We start from the raw sequence: 17,068 nt of genomic DNA, 5'->3' as shown, positions 1-17,068 counted from the left end.
AAGATCAAGGCTAGAAAAAATACCCGAAACAACAAAAAACTAATAAATATGGGAGTTACAACAAAAATATTAGTAGAAATCGAAATCAGACAGGTTGATTTGGTCATGTCGAAATAATGGATGAAAGACGACTTCCTAAGCAAATACTAACATGGATACCAGTCGAAAGAAGAAAAAGAGGCCGACCAAAGCAGACATGATTAGAAGACTATCAAAGGGCAATGTCGTGAAAAAATTAGACCAGAGATCTATTATAGGATACTGGTACATTGATTCTGAATATTATTTATTCCTACAATTGCATTTTTTATTGGCAAATCATTATTAAAAATGTTATTTGGAAAAGTCTACGTGATATGATTTATTCAATTTTATCATTTGCGTTAATCACGATGACAAATAGTAGGTATTTGAAATAATAACAAGAACAACAATAAAAAAAGCCATTAAGTGTGAATTCATTATCAAACAATTTATAACTCGAGAATTTTTAATGGTTAATCGCACGATTGACTGAATAAGAGGAATAAAATGTCGTCTAGAATGCCTTTGCTTTTATCATTAAATGCAATAAAAATAACGGTATTTTCCTATTGTGTAGAGGTCTTCTTATTTTTATTTCCTCTCACGATCTGATTTTTTTTTTCTAAATATAAAATGATTATAACATTCATTGTGAAGAAAGACTTGTATGCAGGTTATTTCGCATTCATTTGCTCTTCCTTCTTCCCTATTTGGCATTTTCTAGTCAGCTTAGGCACTTCTTCAAATATCTCCGTTACATTCAAATTTCTTCACAAATCAATTCCTAGGGGAGTGCATATAGATTTTCACTTCGGAAAAAATCAAACAGGATAGAACTTTTTGTAATTTCGTTAAGAAATGTTTAATAAATATCCTATCAAAAAGTTCTACTCGAGAAGTGGATGGTTCATTTTTTATTAAACAAATGAACTGCGAAATAAGATGTTTTTTAATAACTCAGAAAATATAAATTTTAGAAAAAAACTGACTTGACCATTGAAAAATTCAGGAAATTTTACAAAAAAAAACCTTCTATTAAAATTTTTTTAAAGCTATAGCTTCTATAATTTTTTATTTATAACGCTAAAGGCACAAACATTGACGCACTGTAAACTAGCGTACGGGGAAGTGCACGGTTGAGTTATTTTAATGTAATTCTTTAACTAATGGATCAAATGAAATTTTACAAACTGAACATGAAAGAAGAATAATTAAGCTATCTTATGGTTGTAATAAAAAGAAATAAAATGTATGCGCATAAGTATGGTGTGGGCGGAAAGTGAGACTTACATGAATTTTCTTTAAAAATTATTTAAAAATGTGCAACTAATACAATTTTTCTTATAAAACTCTCAATTTTGCACAACTTACCTTTCAAACATCTTACTAAACGACGTTTCATTAAAAAAATCTTTAAAAATTTAATTCCACTGAAACGACGTCTCAAAAAATGTAATTTTTGAAAACTTCGTAGTTTTACAGAATTACCACCACTTTAAGACGGTACTACTCAAGTTTGAACAGATTTATTACAGTTTCCTAGATGTTTTTTTAAAGCTTAGGATATAATCTTAAAAATGCACTAAATTATTTTACTTTAGAAATGCAATAAATTATTTCTTTTTGAGAAAATTAAGAAAGATAACAAAATTGTAATACAAAAACCGAAAATTACCAGCTAAAAAAATGTTTATACAAAGTGATCAAAACTTTTTTCTGTAAAACTTACCTAAAATACATTTAATAATAAGCTTCAACAATATGAAATTTTCAACAAAAAATTTTTTTTAGCTTTTATACAGTATGTCTGCGAAGCTTGGAACCTATTGATAACTTTTTTATTACAAGTTTTACGAAAAAAAGTTATTCTTCATAGAATACTCTGCGTTGTATATAATCTATGATACAACCATCAAATATCAATTTTTTTAAATTTTATACGAGGAATATAAAAAAATATGAATTTCACTCAGGAGTAAAGTACCTTTATATTTCACAATATCGAAAATTGTTATTAAGAAAAGTTGTTTGGAATTAAAAAATATGTTTCAGTGTTCAATTACACCCTTCTAATTAAAATATTGTGAATAATAAAGACACTTAACTCTTAAGAAAAATTCATATTTTTTTACGTACCTCGTATAAAATTGAAAAGTTTGATACCTGATGGTTGTATTCTAGATTTTAGACCAGGTAGAGCATTTTATGAAAAATACCTTTTTTTCGTAAAATTTATAATAAAATAGTTATCATAATTGTAATAAACTGATGATGAGTATCCGTAATTTGAGAAAAAATTGAAAATTATTTTTTCGATTAAAATCATGTAATTGTATATTAAAACATAGTTTTTAATTTCAAACAACTTTTATATATTCTGGAATATAAAGGTATTTCTACTCTTTAACGTAATTCATCTTTTTGACATAACTCGTATAAAATTGATAAAATTTGATATCTGATGGTTGAGTTATAGATTTTTGACTGTCCAGAGCATTTTATGGAGAATAACTTTTTTTCGTAGAATTGATAATAAAAAAATTTTCATGTGGTTCCTGGATAGGCAGACACACTGTGTAAGAGCTTCTGTATAAGAATTTTCAAATTGTAATCATATTTTGATTTAGCATAATCAAAAACAAAATACAAACATATTTGGTCAAAGTAAAATGATGAATTCAACTATATTTTTAAAATTATTTATACAAAACAATTGTTACTGTTTAAACAATTAATAAACAATTAGCGGCCAAATCTGCAAAAATATAAGTTTGTTTGAATTTTTCCGAAACAATGCATATTTTCGTTCTAATTGCACACCCCTATCAATATTGAATGTGGTTCTTAAAGTCTCGGGTCTTTTGAAGTACGGCAACTTTAGTAAAATCGGCAAGGCAATATTCGAATCCTTTGAGAAAACGATGATGTGGGGGGGGGGGGTGATAAAAATAGTTCAAACAAATCCCAGGAAACAACGAATTTCTAAAGAAGATAGGTCTTTACTTAAATACAGTTTTATATTGACCTAGGCTATAAGATGTACTATAATTACATGCCTGCCCAAAGACTCCTGATCCAATAACATGGGCAGTTTTAGATCCATCAATAAACCATAATAAGTCCCCATTAATATTTGAGATCGTTTGTTCTTTAGATGGTCCTAATTGTGTTAATCTTCTCGGTGAAGATTAGTTCTGGTGTCATCATATCTGAGTTCATCATAAAGATGGATTTCTCAAGTATATCCTAGTAGTATTTGTGTGGCCCTACATAATTCGCCATCCAAGTAATGTTCCCTTTCAATCTCAGATTGTTCATAAAGGCTACCGCCGAAATATATAATTCCAGCGGAGACAGACCTATGATAGCCTCTTGCTGAATAGTGCCGTTCCATTCCCACTATTCAAGACCCTGCCCCTGTTATATCAATCGCGTGAGAATGGTGAGAGAGATAGCCTTTAAGATTGCAAAACAGACTTTTTCCATCAACATATTGAAACATAAGCAAAGCTATCGTTCGTATCACTGATGTGTATAACCAACAGATTACCTCTGGTTTGAACCCCCAGGTTGTACCTACAACTCGTCTGCAGTTCCAGAAGAGTCAAATAATTCTCTTGGTTATATTTCTAATACGAGTGCTCCAATTGACTTTGTAATCCACGGTTTCTATAGAAACTTGACCTCACTGGTTCTTTCTAGTTCCTCCCCAAATAATTCACTCAGTAAATTAAGATTCCTCTTATTAGTGAAGACTACTAATTTGGTTTTGGAAGGGTTCACAGGTAGGTTATCTTTCAAATACCAATGGTCTACGTAATGAAGGCCATAACTGCTCCCTCACTTATTCGTCTTCTGAATGCGACCATTAACGTGCCAGTTAGCTCTCTGTCCCCCCAACTAAATGAAATATCCAATGATTCGTTTTTGATAGTATTAACGTCACTGTCAGTGTCGAATTACCGACGCACTGTTGCCTCACTTTGAAAGTTCGCAGAACTTTCGCAATCTTGGACCGCGTTTGTTGCTACCTGTTGATCGCTACTGTGTGATCTTACTATCTAGACTTTTTCAGTACACCTTCCGCTCAACTAAAGAAAATAAAAATTATAAAAAACCCTCCAATAAGGAAACCTAAAAATCTAAATCACAAGAAACTGAGAATCCAATCATAAGTAGCACAGTTAGCTTTACCAAGAAAAAATTATATACAGGCTCCCTGATCTTACTCTCTTCAAGAAACTCAACCCATTGCTTTCCTCGAAAGTAGCTTTGGTAAATCTGATCCTCTGGTGGAAACCAACAAAACCACTGATATCTTCTCTTTACTACAAGACAAGATCTGCATAGACCTTATATTGCCTTTAGTGAAAGGGGATGGGTACGTATTTTCGGCTGCAATGGTATTTAAATGGGGATTTATTTTTTTCGAATCCTGAGAAAACTAATAAGTATTTTTGAAAAATTTAAACTCAGGATGAAAGATTGTGTTCTTACCGAGGGCCGATAGTCCCTGAAAACTTCTATAATGTTTATTTTAATAAGTTACAGGGGTGAAAAACTAAGAGAAGTGTAGTGTGATTGTTAATTTCAAATATCTTATTCAAAAGAAACTTTTTATATTCTAAGGGACTTTCGGCTTTCGATAATAATTTAGTCTTTTATTCTGCGTTTAAATTTTTTCAAAATATTTATTAGTTTTTTCAGGATTCGAAAAAAATGGACACCATCTTCGTGGTGATATTTTCCAAATCGAACATTCGCTATCTTTGTCATACAACTCACTGAGTCAAATAGAATATGATGACAAGACAGTGACAGTTTTAAATATTTGACATGGCATCGGGAATATTTTGAGTTGTTGATTAAATTGATTAAATTGATAGTGTATTTGATAAATATAATTGACTTAAGACGTGAACTTAATAAAAACTTAATTGTTTGTTATTTATGGACGATCCAAGCAGAGAATTGACCAGGATGTATTCTGTGAGCCAAGTATTTTGTTGTTAGAGATGTTCAAAATTGTAAGCGTTCCATAGTAACAATATATGTATTATTAAAAATCACTTTAACACTTTTCCTCTTTTCTCGATTGAGTATTAGTTTTTGTTGTACATATAAATTATTACAATCACTGAATACATAGTTAGTGAAAAAATTATCACATTTATTAACTGAATTAATAATTTACAATTATACAAATAACAGTTATCCAAGAACATTCAAAAGCCATCTCTTTAAAGTTAATGATGCCATTGTCAAGTAGAATGACATTCTAATTAGTAATATTTACATATCCATACCAGTGTGAATTTTACTACACGTAATTTGCCGTGTAAGGACAGAAAAAGTCGGGATAGCCGTAAAATATTTGCGAATTATATACCGACGGCCTTAAAAATCTCATGTTCAAAACAAAATTGCTAGGCAAATGTTTTTTAATGCTATTAAAACATTCAGAAATAAATACGTCTATTTAATTCAGACCATATTGGATTTATAGATCTCAAAAAAATTAAAACTTCGTCAGTCTGTGATGCGTGACGGCTTTTGAACCACAAATAAATGATCCAATTGTCGCGCAGTTATATTATTTTTCAGCAAGTGCAAATATAAATGATTAGTAGAAAAGCATTGACTAGCCTCCCAGGTTTCCAATCACAACACACAAACAATGAATCATTCAATGACAAAATGGGGACTTATTCGACCATAAAACAACATTAATAGAAATGTCAAATAAGTGATGTTTTATTAAAGCTGTGATTACGTTTCCTAATAATAGACTTATTTTTTCTTATCGGTTTAACTTCTCAGGTCATTAACTATACGAAGGATTTGATATAGAGTGGTTTTAATTATCTTAATCTCATTAACATACTCCTAATTAATTTTTATCGAAGGTTTTGCCGTGTCCACTTTAATCTTCGTATCTAATCTTCCTGCATATAATATATATAAGAACCGCGTCGGGAATTTAAAACTCGACGTTTCGGCACCCATTTTGGAGCCATTATCAAGAGGGATATGGTTCCCGACCCGAAGGGGATCGAAATTATGTCAAAATTTCACAGGGCGACATGGGGGTAATTAAATCATTTTAACTAATATTTTATTGATATCTTCATCTGAGTATTTTCTAAACCTGCTTATGGTGTTCAGTTTGATAAGTTAAACATTAATTGTCATTAATGTCACTGAATATTTATATAATTTTAAATTTACGTAGCAACCAAGGGCATATGACGTGCTACTTGACGACGGGAAATTATTAAAACAAATATCAACATTAATTTCACAAGAGAGTGCGAATAAAGAGTGAGAGAAAATAATACTGCGACAGTTTTTCGAAAACTTGTTTCGAATGGCCACAAGTTTGGGAAAAACTGGAGCATTATTTTCTTATTTATTTTGAGTATCGTGTAATATTCGCAAGAATGTTTTAATACTCACATACAAAATGCAAGTCTTTGTAAATAAATATTCAATGACATTTATCACAATAATTAATGTTTTACAACTTGTCAAAGTGAACAGCATGAGCTGTTTTATCAAATATTCAGACGAAGATACAGGGGCGTAACAGAGGCCCCCGCAGCGTGAAGCTTGCGGGGGGCCACATCTTGTCGTCTGATATTATGTAAAAATCTTTTATAGGTATAGAATTTTACTTTGTGTGTTTAAATTTAAAAATGTAAATTTCTAAATAGGCGTATTCGGCAAGTGAATCATCTCATATCTAGAAACTTAATCCTTTCCGGTCTCATGAACTTTTATGGTGACGACAATAAACTATAATGCTTTGTACGTGACTATTGAAAGATTTGAGAATTGTTATTTGCCGAATTTTAGAACAATATTTCTAAATCTAGAAATGTGTTTTCTCTCTTTAATCTTTACCTACGTTTAGTATCCTATCCAAGGTTATACCTCCAAGGGCCCCATCTTGTCGTTTAATATATGTAAAAATGTGTTGCTATATTATTTCCATACATACGTTTTTTAAGCAGTGCAGTATTGAAAATGAAGTTGTCCATTCGAATTAATAAAATTGTGGATATATTCGCTGATAGTACATAGTGCACGAAGAAAAATGTTCATCTCATAGAATAATACTATGTACTAACGTAATCATTTAGTGATTTTTATTCTATTTTATTCTATACCAATAAAGATGAAAAATGTAAGTCGTCATAAACAATGCATGAATACACCAATAGCGTCACGACGGGCGTATTTGCTTGACAATTTGGATTTAGGTTCTAGTTACACTTCCCTTCTAAGTATTACTTATGCCATTGGTTGCTTCTACTTCGGTGGGTGACACCCCTCCATGGGGTGAAAAATATACGTTTAAAATAAGTCCGGAAATGCATAAATTGACTAATTATAAGCAACTTTTATTCTATAGAGTTTCTTTATCTATGTTAATACTTTTCAAGTCGTTTGCGAATGAAAATGCTTATTTTTTAACAAAAAACAACGTTTTCAGACAGGTTTTTCGCAAATAACTCAAAAATAAATATTTATCGAATTAAATATTAGATATTTAAAAAATATTTGTAGCAAAAATGTAAACTTATACGATACAAAAAAATGGTGAACTTATTCATGAAGTCTATCAACATAGTAAAAGCACAGTTGAAGCTCATGACAAATTATTCTTATTCGTCCAATTCCAAATCGAATATTTCAACCTGGAATAACCAAAAAATTAAGCACTTTTCAGGAAAAACTCATTAAAACTTTTTTTAAATGTTTACGAGTATAGCCAAAACTATACGAGTTATGCTCAAATAAAGTTGGCCCCTTTTTTTGGTAAAAAAAATCGTGAATTTCTGCCCCTATTTCGCACCTCAAATAAAATTTATCGTTAGCGCTTTACCATTTACTTTAAATATTTATTGTTTATATGATTTGTAAGTTTCACCGGTTCGATGTTCTTATTTTTGAAAAAATTGGGTTTTATAGTAAAAAAAAGTTTTTTTATTTTGGAAAAATGCCTTTTTGTCAAAATAACAAAGTAAGTATTAGTGCTAAGAAAAATCTCAAAGAGTTAATAAATGTAGGTCTTGCTTTTATAAATATTTTGGCTTTATTTTGTTTTTCTGTAAGACAAAAATTGGTTAAGATATGGCTGTTTAAAATTTGCATATACTCGTGATTAGTGACTCGTTCAAGCCCTTTCAACTAGAACCCTTTTAAAAATAAGCACTTTGAACCGGTGAAACTTGCAGGTCATATAAAAAAGTTAAATAATTTGTAAGGCGATAATGATTAGTTTCATTTTTCATTTGGGGTGCTAAATAGGGGGAGATTTTCACAATTTTTTTAGCAAAAAATGGGATTAACTGTGTTTTGAGCGTAACTGGCTTAGTTTTGATGCTAGAAACTTTTGTAAAAAATAAAGCTTCTTTTAAACACTTTAAAAAAGTTCTAATGAGTTGCCCCGAAAAGTATTTTATTTTTTGATTATTTCACGTTGAAATATTGGATTTGGAATTTAACGAATAAGAAAAACTTTTCATGAGCTACAACTTTTCTTTTACTGGATCGATAGACTTCATTTTTGTTTCATTTTTTTTATAAGCTAGATACATTTTTGCTAACAATATTATGTTCGATCAAATACTTACTCTTTGAACTATTTGCCAAAAATCGCATAAAAACGTGTTTTTTTTTTGTTGAACAATAAACATTTTTACTCATAAATAACTCGAAAAGTCTTGAGTTAACCACTTCGGTGGTGACACTGAGAATTACACGGTATCGCCATATTTTACGTTCATTTACTGGGCTCTAACACATATAGGTATTTGTTACATATGTCGCATTTAGTAATTTTTTAAAGGGGGCCCCATTTCCAATTCTGCGGGGGGGGGCAGACGGAGTTTGTTACGCCACTGCGAAGATATCGATAAAATATTAGTTAAAATTATTTATAAATACAGTTTTATTCAGGAAATAATCTTACCGAATTACAATCGAACGCTTAAAATTGCCGATTTGTATATCCCTCATAACAATTTGACATTAGAACTGAAAGTTTATTTTGGTTAATTGTATTAAATGAAACAGTTTTCAAAACTATAAAACTTTTTGTAATTAAACAGAAACTTATAATAATGTAAGTAGATTATTCCCAGTATAATAATATCTAATCTGATTGGACATAATTAAACACGTGATGAAAAATCTTATCACATGATTGGAAATTAAAATCATTAAAAAATAATCGCCGAAATTTTTATTTTTATAGGTTTCTATTGGTCAGAATCTCTATGAATAAAATAATATATATATATATATATATATATATATATATATATATATATATATATATATATATATATATATATATATAATGTCGTCCTCCCTATTTCAAAAGCATTGCATATGATATGTTTATTACCTATATAAGGAAAATGCTTCTTCACTTCTTTAATTTTACAAGGATTGTTAACTAAGATGAAAAATTAAAAAAAAATCAAACCAAATTATACATCACGAGTTATACTAGCCAGTGTTTCTAACTCAAAGTTTGAAATCACTGAATAAATAAATTAGTTAATATTAGCGAAACAAACCAATTATTTTATATGTATGTACAACTTATTAAAAAAAACAAAGTTTTTGTTTGTATAAAATCATTGCTGTGTGTATATTATTCTTGTCCATATTACAGTATGTATTTTTAAAGCTTTTCATTCTAAAACGCATGCCCAAACTTGTGTGTGTGTGTGTCTGTTTGTGTTTTATCGGCACTGGTTTAAGCAACCAACTGGCCAGTCAATGTGTTTTGAATTCTCTCTTTTACAAAATATATGCTTAGTATCTAAATTTAAAACTACTACTTTATTACTACTACTAAAATTACTACTACTAAGTTTTTCACTCTGTTTTTTTTATTATTATTTTTATTATATTTTTTAACATTTTTTTTATAATATTTTTTATCATTATTTTTTTATTTAGTTTTTTTTTTGCTTTTTTATCTTTTGTTTTTTGTATATTTTTTTTTATATTTTTTTACTACTCTAAGACCTAAACCCGATTCAACACCTCGGTGGTTTAGAACTTCTTAGTAACTTTTTATTTTATTATTTTTTTCTACTTTTTTTATCAGAGCTTTATTTTTAAACAATTAACATGGTTGTATAGAATTTTATAAACATCTAGATTGTTTGATTGTAAAAGGTATATAAGATTAAAAGGAAATTGTACATTAACTTGAACTAGATTGGTATAGAAATTTGATATTTCATTAAAATTTAATGTAAAGGACATTCTAACAGCATATGTTGTAGATCAGCTTGCTCCCCACATAAACATTCATCATTATCTAGAAGTCCTATTTCTCCATGCCCAAACTTAAACTAATTACAATAAATATATAGAATGTCCAATGCTTCCAACCGGAAATTTAAAATTTTGGTGAATTCGCCAGAAAAGAAATATTCAATTTGCAAAATTCTCCTAAATTTTCAGGTTAAGATTCAGATTCAGTAAAGTTTTTTCTATAATTTCCACCAAAACTAAAGTGAGAGTTTTAACTGGAAAATACAATTTATAGCAATAAAGAAAATAAATATCAAATAAACACCACATATAGTCCAGGCCGCATCTGTTTTGAGATGGACGTTGAGAGGTGACTAAAATTTTTTTGCAGAAATTGCTTAAAAATAACTCAAATAATAATATTTGAGTTATCCTCCCACTCAAAATGGTCCGGAACATTGTTTAAATAATCAAAATGTCAAAATATGAAGGAAAAATTCGATTTTTTTATTGGTTTTTTGATTATAACTTTAAAACTATTCATTTCTGAGAAAAGTTGTGCTAAGATAAAAGTTGCGCAATTAAATTTCCTACAACATAGAATTGGTAAAAAATAAAAAAATAGTCACCCTTGTTGCAAAATAGCAATATTGCGAAACAAGTATTCGCATTTTACGTTTTTCGACCATTTATGCTACACTTAGGACCTTCATATTTTAGCCAGAAAAACTTTATGATATAGTAAAATATCACTGTAAATTTAATTAAAATCGGTTTAATAGATTTTGCAAAATAAATTTTGCAATCCAGCTTTCGCAAAAGAAATTCATTTTTTTAAAATGTTGCAGGACTTAAAATAAAGCAGAAAGCAAGTTGAATCTTTTTTTGCTTATAGAAATGTACTGTACCTTTCATTTGCAATTTGCAAAATTAAAATCGATTAATTACCACGGCGTCAGGAAATTTTTTAAATAAACATTAATTTTTAGTGCTACGCGCAGGACAGCGGTGTTCGATTCACACAAGTTGATTTCCACCAAAATTTCTTCCAATCTTTATCTAATATATTATTTTCTTACTCTACATTTTGTTGTATTTTAATATTTAAATTCCACAAAAATCAAACTAATTTTATTATTGTTTGTGAAATATTGTTTAAACAATTGCATATGTTTAAAAATAATAAACTTTTATTCTCTAAGTTAAAATATATGAACAAAGAAAGTTTTTGCTAAAAAAAGTGTTATATCAAAGGATAGAGTATGTGTTTTTATTTTGCAATAAACAAATTTATTTATTTATATCGAAATTTAATAAAAATTAAAATGTATCAATCATTATCAAAGGTCATTGGAATGCCCAATCAGAACAAACTATCCGCTGTCCTGCGCGTAGCACCAATAATTAATGTTTATTTAAGAACATTCCTGACGCCGTGGTAGTTAATCGATTTTAATTTTGCAAATTGCAAATGAAAGATATAGTACACTTCTATAAGCAAAAAAAATTCAACTTGCTATCTGCTTTGTTTTCAGTTCTGTAACATTTTGAAAAAATGAATTATTTTTGCGAAAGCTGGATGCAAAATTTATTTTGCAAAATCTATTAAAGCGATCTTAATGAAATTTACGGTATTATTTTACTGTATCATAAAGTTTTTATGGGTGAAATATGAAGGTCCTAAGTATAGCACAAATGGTTGAAAACCTTAAAATGCGAATACTTGTTTTTGTATGATTTTTTCGCAATCATTCCGATTTTGCAACAAGGTTGACTATTTTTTAAATTTTTAGCGAATTCTATAATGTTGGAAATTTAATTACGCAACTTTTATGTTAGTACAACTTTTCTCGCAAATGAATACTCTTAAACTTATAATCAAAAAACGAAGAAAAAAATCGAATTTTTCCTTCATTTTTTGACATTTTGATTATTTAAACAATGTTCCGGACCTTTTTGAGAGGGAGGATAACTCAAACATTATTATTTGAGTTATTTTCAAGCAATTTCTGCAAAAAAAAATTTGAGTCACCTCTCAACGTCCAAATGTACTAATATTTTTACAGATGCGCCCTGGTTTAATATAAAGAGGGGTCACATTGGTTAAAAATTACACAGTATTTTCCTTCCAAAGGTAAAAAAACATCTACAGGACAGCACACGAAACATGAAGAGACAAAACACACATTAAAAAATGTGTTTATTGTGTTGGGACGTCAGACCCAAAGATTTATGTGTAATGTAAATCAATCGAATCCTTGTAGGTATACGTTACTCCACTGATAACGTTGCGTGGTTGATGTGGACTGTTTTTTTTTTCTAAATTAAAAATCTTTGATGTTAACATTTATAATTACGTATTTTTTATGGGAAATAAGCCACAATTTTACTAAAAAATGAATTTATTAACGTTTCGAAGCCCAAATCGGGTTTCGTTGTCAAAATACAAAATACTATTGATTATTTTAATACAAAATACTATTAATTATATCAATAGTATTTTGTATTTTGACAACGAAATACGATTTGGGCTTCGAAACGTTAATAAATTCATTTTTTAGTAAAATTGTGGCTTATTTCCCATAAAAAATACGCAATTATAAAAATGCCACAAAGAAATAGCTTCAGAACAACGTTAACATTTAAACGAAGCAATAAAGTACTAAAATCGGCCTTACCTTTGAAAAAAAAAGGACAAGACTTTTTGCCTTTTGGACAAGGATCTTTGCCTTCGATTCGTGAATGCGCCAGGAAACTTTGTGAACCGGAGCCATGATATAATATTGAAAAACTGCATACAAAAAATGCATTATTAAAGTGCATCTCAAACAGACAATAAAAAAAATTCAGAACTCGTCAATTATCGGCGGAAATGAGTTCAATTTTGTTACTAGGGAGTTTTTAGGGTCGCTGAAAACGAATATGACGTCAAAAGTGATATCTGGAGTACCTGTTGCCAAGGGTACCTACTGTTTACTCCGCATTTAAATTCATTAAAAAATTTCAAAATGTCAAAAATCATTACTCGGGGTGGTTTTTGAGGCCGCTAACGACGAATATGACATCGGAAGTGATTTTTGGAATACTTGGTGCACAGGGTACCTACTATTTAGCTCTCTTGTGAAGTTTTCGGCAAAAAATTTATTAAAAAATTAGTCAAAAATAATTACTCGGGGATTTTTGGGGTCGCTAACGACGAATATGACATCGGAAGCGATCTCCTGAATACCTGGTGCCCAGGGTACCTACTTCTTATGGAGTTTTCGACAAAAATTAGCCAAAAATCATTACTCGGGGGGTTTTGGGTCGCTGACGACGAATATGACATCGGAAGTGATCTACGGAGTACCTGGTACCCAGGGTACCTACTGTTTACATCGTTTTCTGGAGTTTTCGGGAAATTCATTAAAAAAATTAGTCAAACATCATTAGTTACGAGATAAACAGTAGGTACCCTGGGCACCAGGTACACTGCAGATCACTTCCGATGTCATATTCGTCGTCAGAGACCCCAAAAACCCCTAAGTAATGAATTTTAAATAATTTTTAATGGATTTGCCAAAAACTCCAGAAAACGAGGTAAACAGTAGGTACCCTGGGTACCAAGTACTCCGTAGAACACTTCCGATGTCATATTCGTCGTCAGCGACCCAAAAAACCCCGAATAAGGATTTTTGGCTAATTTTTAATGAATTTGCCGAAAACTCCATAAGAGGTAGGTACCCTGGGCACCAGGTATTTCGGAGATCGCTTCCGATGTCATATTCGTCGTTAGCGACCCCAAAAACACCCGAGAAATTATTTTTGACTAATTTTTTAATAAATTTTTTGCCGAAAACTCCACCAGACGAGGTAAACAGTAGGTACCCAGTGCACCAGGTACTCCGGAAATTACCTCCGATGTCATATTCGTCGTTAGCGACCCCAAAAACTCCAGAATAATGATTTTTGGCTAATTTTTTAATGAATTTGCCGAAAACTCCATAAGAAGTAGGTACCCTGGGCACCAAGTATTCCGAAGATCGCTTCCGATGTCATATTCGTCGTTAGCGACCCCAGAAACACCCGAGTAATTATTTTTGACTAATTTTTTAATATATTTTTTGCCAAAAACTCCTCAAGACGAGGTAAACAGTAGGTACCCTGTGCACCAGGTACTCCGGAAATTACTTCCGATGTCATATTCGTCGTTAGCGACCCCAAAAACTCCAGAGTAATGATTTTTGACTAATGTTTAATGAATTTGCCGAAAACTCCACAAGACGAGGTACACAGTAGGTACCCTGGACACCAGGTACTCCGGAGATAACTTTTGACGTCATATTCGTTTTCAGCGACCCCAAAAACCCCCGAGTAACAAAATTGAACTCATTTCCGCCGATAATTGACGAGTTCTGATTTTTTTTTATTGTCTGTTTGAGATGCACTTTAAGAATGCATTTTTTGTATGCAGTTTTTCAATATTATATCATGGCTCCGGTTCACAAAGTTTCCTGGCGCATTCACTAATCGAATGCAAAAAGAATTATTCTGATTCGTCTTGTCCTTTTTTTCGGAGGTTCAGTGCTTTATTGCTTCGACTAATTGCTCAAAATAACTTGTTTGTTGTATTCGGATGTTTAGATATACACTACATACAAAATACAGTAAAAACAAACTTATTCTAAACTCAAACTCTGTTAATCCTTCTGGTTTTGCAGAAGAAGAGCACCGGGTCGAAGAGATGCGTTCAGGTCGTGTCCTGCGAACCCTTGGGGCCTGTTGAGCGCTTTGTCTCACAACGACGACCGCGAGTGGGGACGGAAAGCTATAAAACGCAGCCCACCACCTCTCTTCGCAACATTTCAGTGATATCTCGTGTTTTTGGTGTGACTTTTTTTATCACGGGTTATTTTTTCGTGTGTTGCGCTCATCGACAAACCACAAGGTACGTATTTTCTTTTATTAACTTGAAGGTTTAAAAATTTTAAGGACAAATACAGAAGCTACAGAAGTATCTTTTTCTTAAATTATTTTTTTCGAAAAATTTCCACGGAAAAACTTTATTTGGATTTAACATTGTGGCTTTTAGATCTAGTGTTCGTGAAAAAAAGTTTAAAAATACATAAGTAAATTAATTTTTTCGTTCATTTTAATTAATTTTAGTAGATATATATGTTTTCGTCGTGAATATCAATACTTTATTAAATTTTACATGTACAATGTGCAAAACGCATCAAAAATCGAAAGCTTCTGAGTTGCTAAAGCTTTTAAAGTTTATAACAACTTGTGGATGCTGATTTTTTCAAATTATTTAGATGTCTTTGCTAAAAGTACGACAAAAAGTGACAAAAATAAATATAAACTTTCCTAATTTTGACTAGTTTTCGCTTTTGGATCTAAAAGTTTGTCAAAATGTTAAATAAAAATTTAATTTTTTCGGTTACTTTATTGGTACTACGTCTAAAAATATCAGAAATATTAGTTTTTTGTCATAAATATTTTTGTGAAGTAATTTTCTTGTTGCTTCTTAATGCAATTTAGTAATATTGTTGGGAATAAACCACAATTTTAGTTTGAAATTCTATTGATGTTTTGATTTCCAGTTTGGAAATCGTTATCAAAATACAAAACATTAATAAATTAAACGAGTTTTGTTTTTGTTGCTTGATAAAAAATTATTCTAATAATTTAATTTTATGACTCATTCATATTGACAATTTAGACATATATTATACATTTTAAAAGTACGTAGATGACTTTAAAATGGTAGATATCATTATAAAACGAATAGATATTTATAAAACGACTTTATTGGAAGATAGTTCATTCGATTACATGGAATCAGCTTTACTTTTTGGTGTAAGAATTTGGTATCATGCTTTTATATTATTTTCTTCGAAATAATACTACAGGAATAGACAAACTTTATTTTTATTTAATATTGTGCCTTTTAGATCTAGTGTTCAACAAAAAGTTTAACAAATAATCAAATTAATTATTTTGTTCGTTTTCTTTTTATCTTTTTTTTTTTTAATAATATCTACTACGAGATCGGAAAAACTTTATTTTTATTTAACATTTTTGCATACAAATCTAGTATTCAACAACAAAGTTTGACAAATGCTCAAATTAATCAATTTTTTCGTCTCCTTTTTCTTTTTTTTTTTTTTTTTTTTTCTTCGAAATAATAGATACTACATGAACAGAAAACTTTATTTTTATACATTTTTTGCTTTTAGATCTTGTGCTCGTGAAAAAGCTTAACAGATGCATAAATAAATTAATATTTTCCTTCATTTTAATATTAGTTGATGTGGGTTTGTCGAAAATATCATTTTATTCAATTTTAAATGTACAATAAGTTCGGGGAAACAAAATTGAAAACAATATAAGTTTTTCGGTTAATTTGGTATTTTTTCGAAATTAGTTTTTTGTAAAAATAATAAAATATATTTTATAGATCTGTAATACAAAAATTGAACTAAAGAGGTTAAATATGTAATAAGATTTCAAATTTTTTAAGCTTGTTTTCTGTTGGTACAATATTTTGTATAGGCTTTCCTTTATTATTATGTTATATTCTATCGGTCGAGTATTTTTTCGTTAATAATTTTTTGGCTTACACTTTTTTGGCAATTTTCTATGTCTTTGGCAGTTTTTTATTTTATATTTAAATTTTGAAGTATTTTGAACCTTGTATTATTTTTGTTTTGTTGACTATGGTTTTCTTTTTGCTTTTGACTATTTTTTCTTCAAAATCTTTTCTCTGACCGAATCTTTC

At 30.0% G+C, this 17,068-nt stretch overlaps 2 protein-coding genes across 3 annotated transcripts in view; one reads left to right on the top strand and one right to left on the bottom strand.

Annotated features, from left to right (window-relative positions):
• Nucleotides 1-17,068, bottom strand: part of LOC114342014 (serine/threonine-protein kinase S6KL) — a 342,669-nt gene that overhangs the window by 164,477 nt on the left and 161,124 nt on the right. The gene's annotated exons all lie outside the window — the stretch shown is intronic.
• LOC114342032 (fibrous sheath CABYR-binding protein) overlaps nucleotides 14,992-17,068 on the top strand; it is a 37,453-nt gene continuing 35,376 nt past the window's right edge. Inside the window, exon 1 of the mRNA XM_028292831.1 lies at nucleotides 14,992-15,232. The gene's annotated coding sequence lies outside the window, so the exon portion shown is untranslated. The remainder of the gene's footprint in view (nucleotides 15,233-17,068) is intronic.

Source organism: Diabrotica virgifera, chromosome 8 (genome assembly GCF_917563875.1).
Source record: "Diabrotica virgifera virgifera chromosome 8, PGI_DIABVI_V3a".
Lineage (NCBI taxonomy): Eukaryota > Metazoa > Arthropoda > Insecta > Coleoptera > Chrysomelidae > Diabrotica > Diabrotica virgifera.
This window is presented reverse-complemented; position numbering and strand designations above follow the sequence as displayed.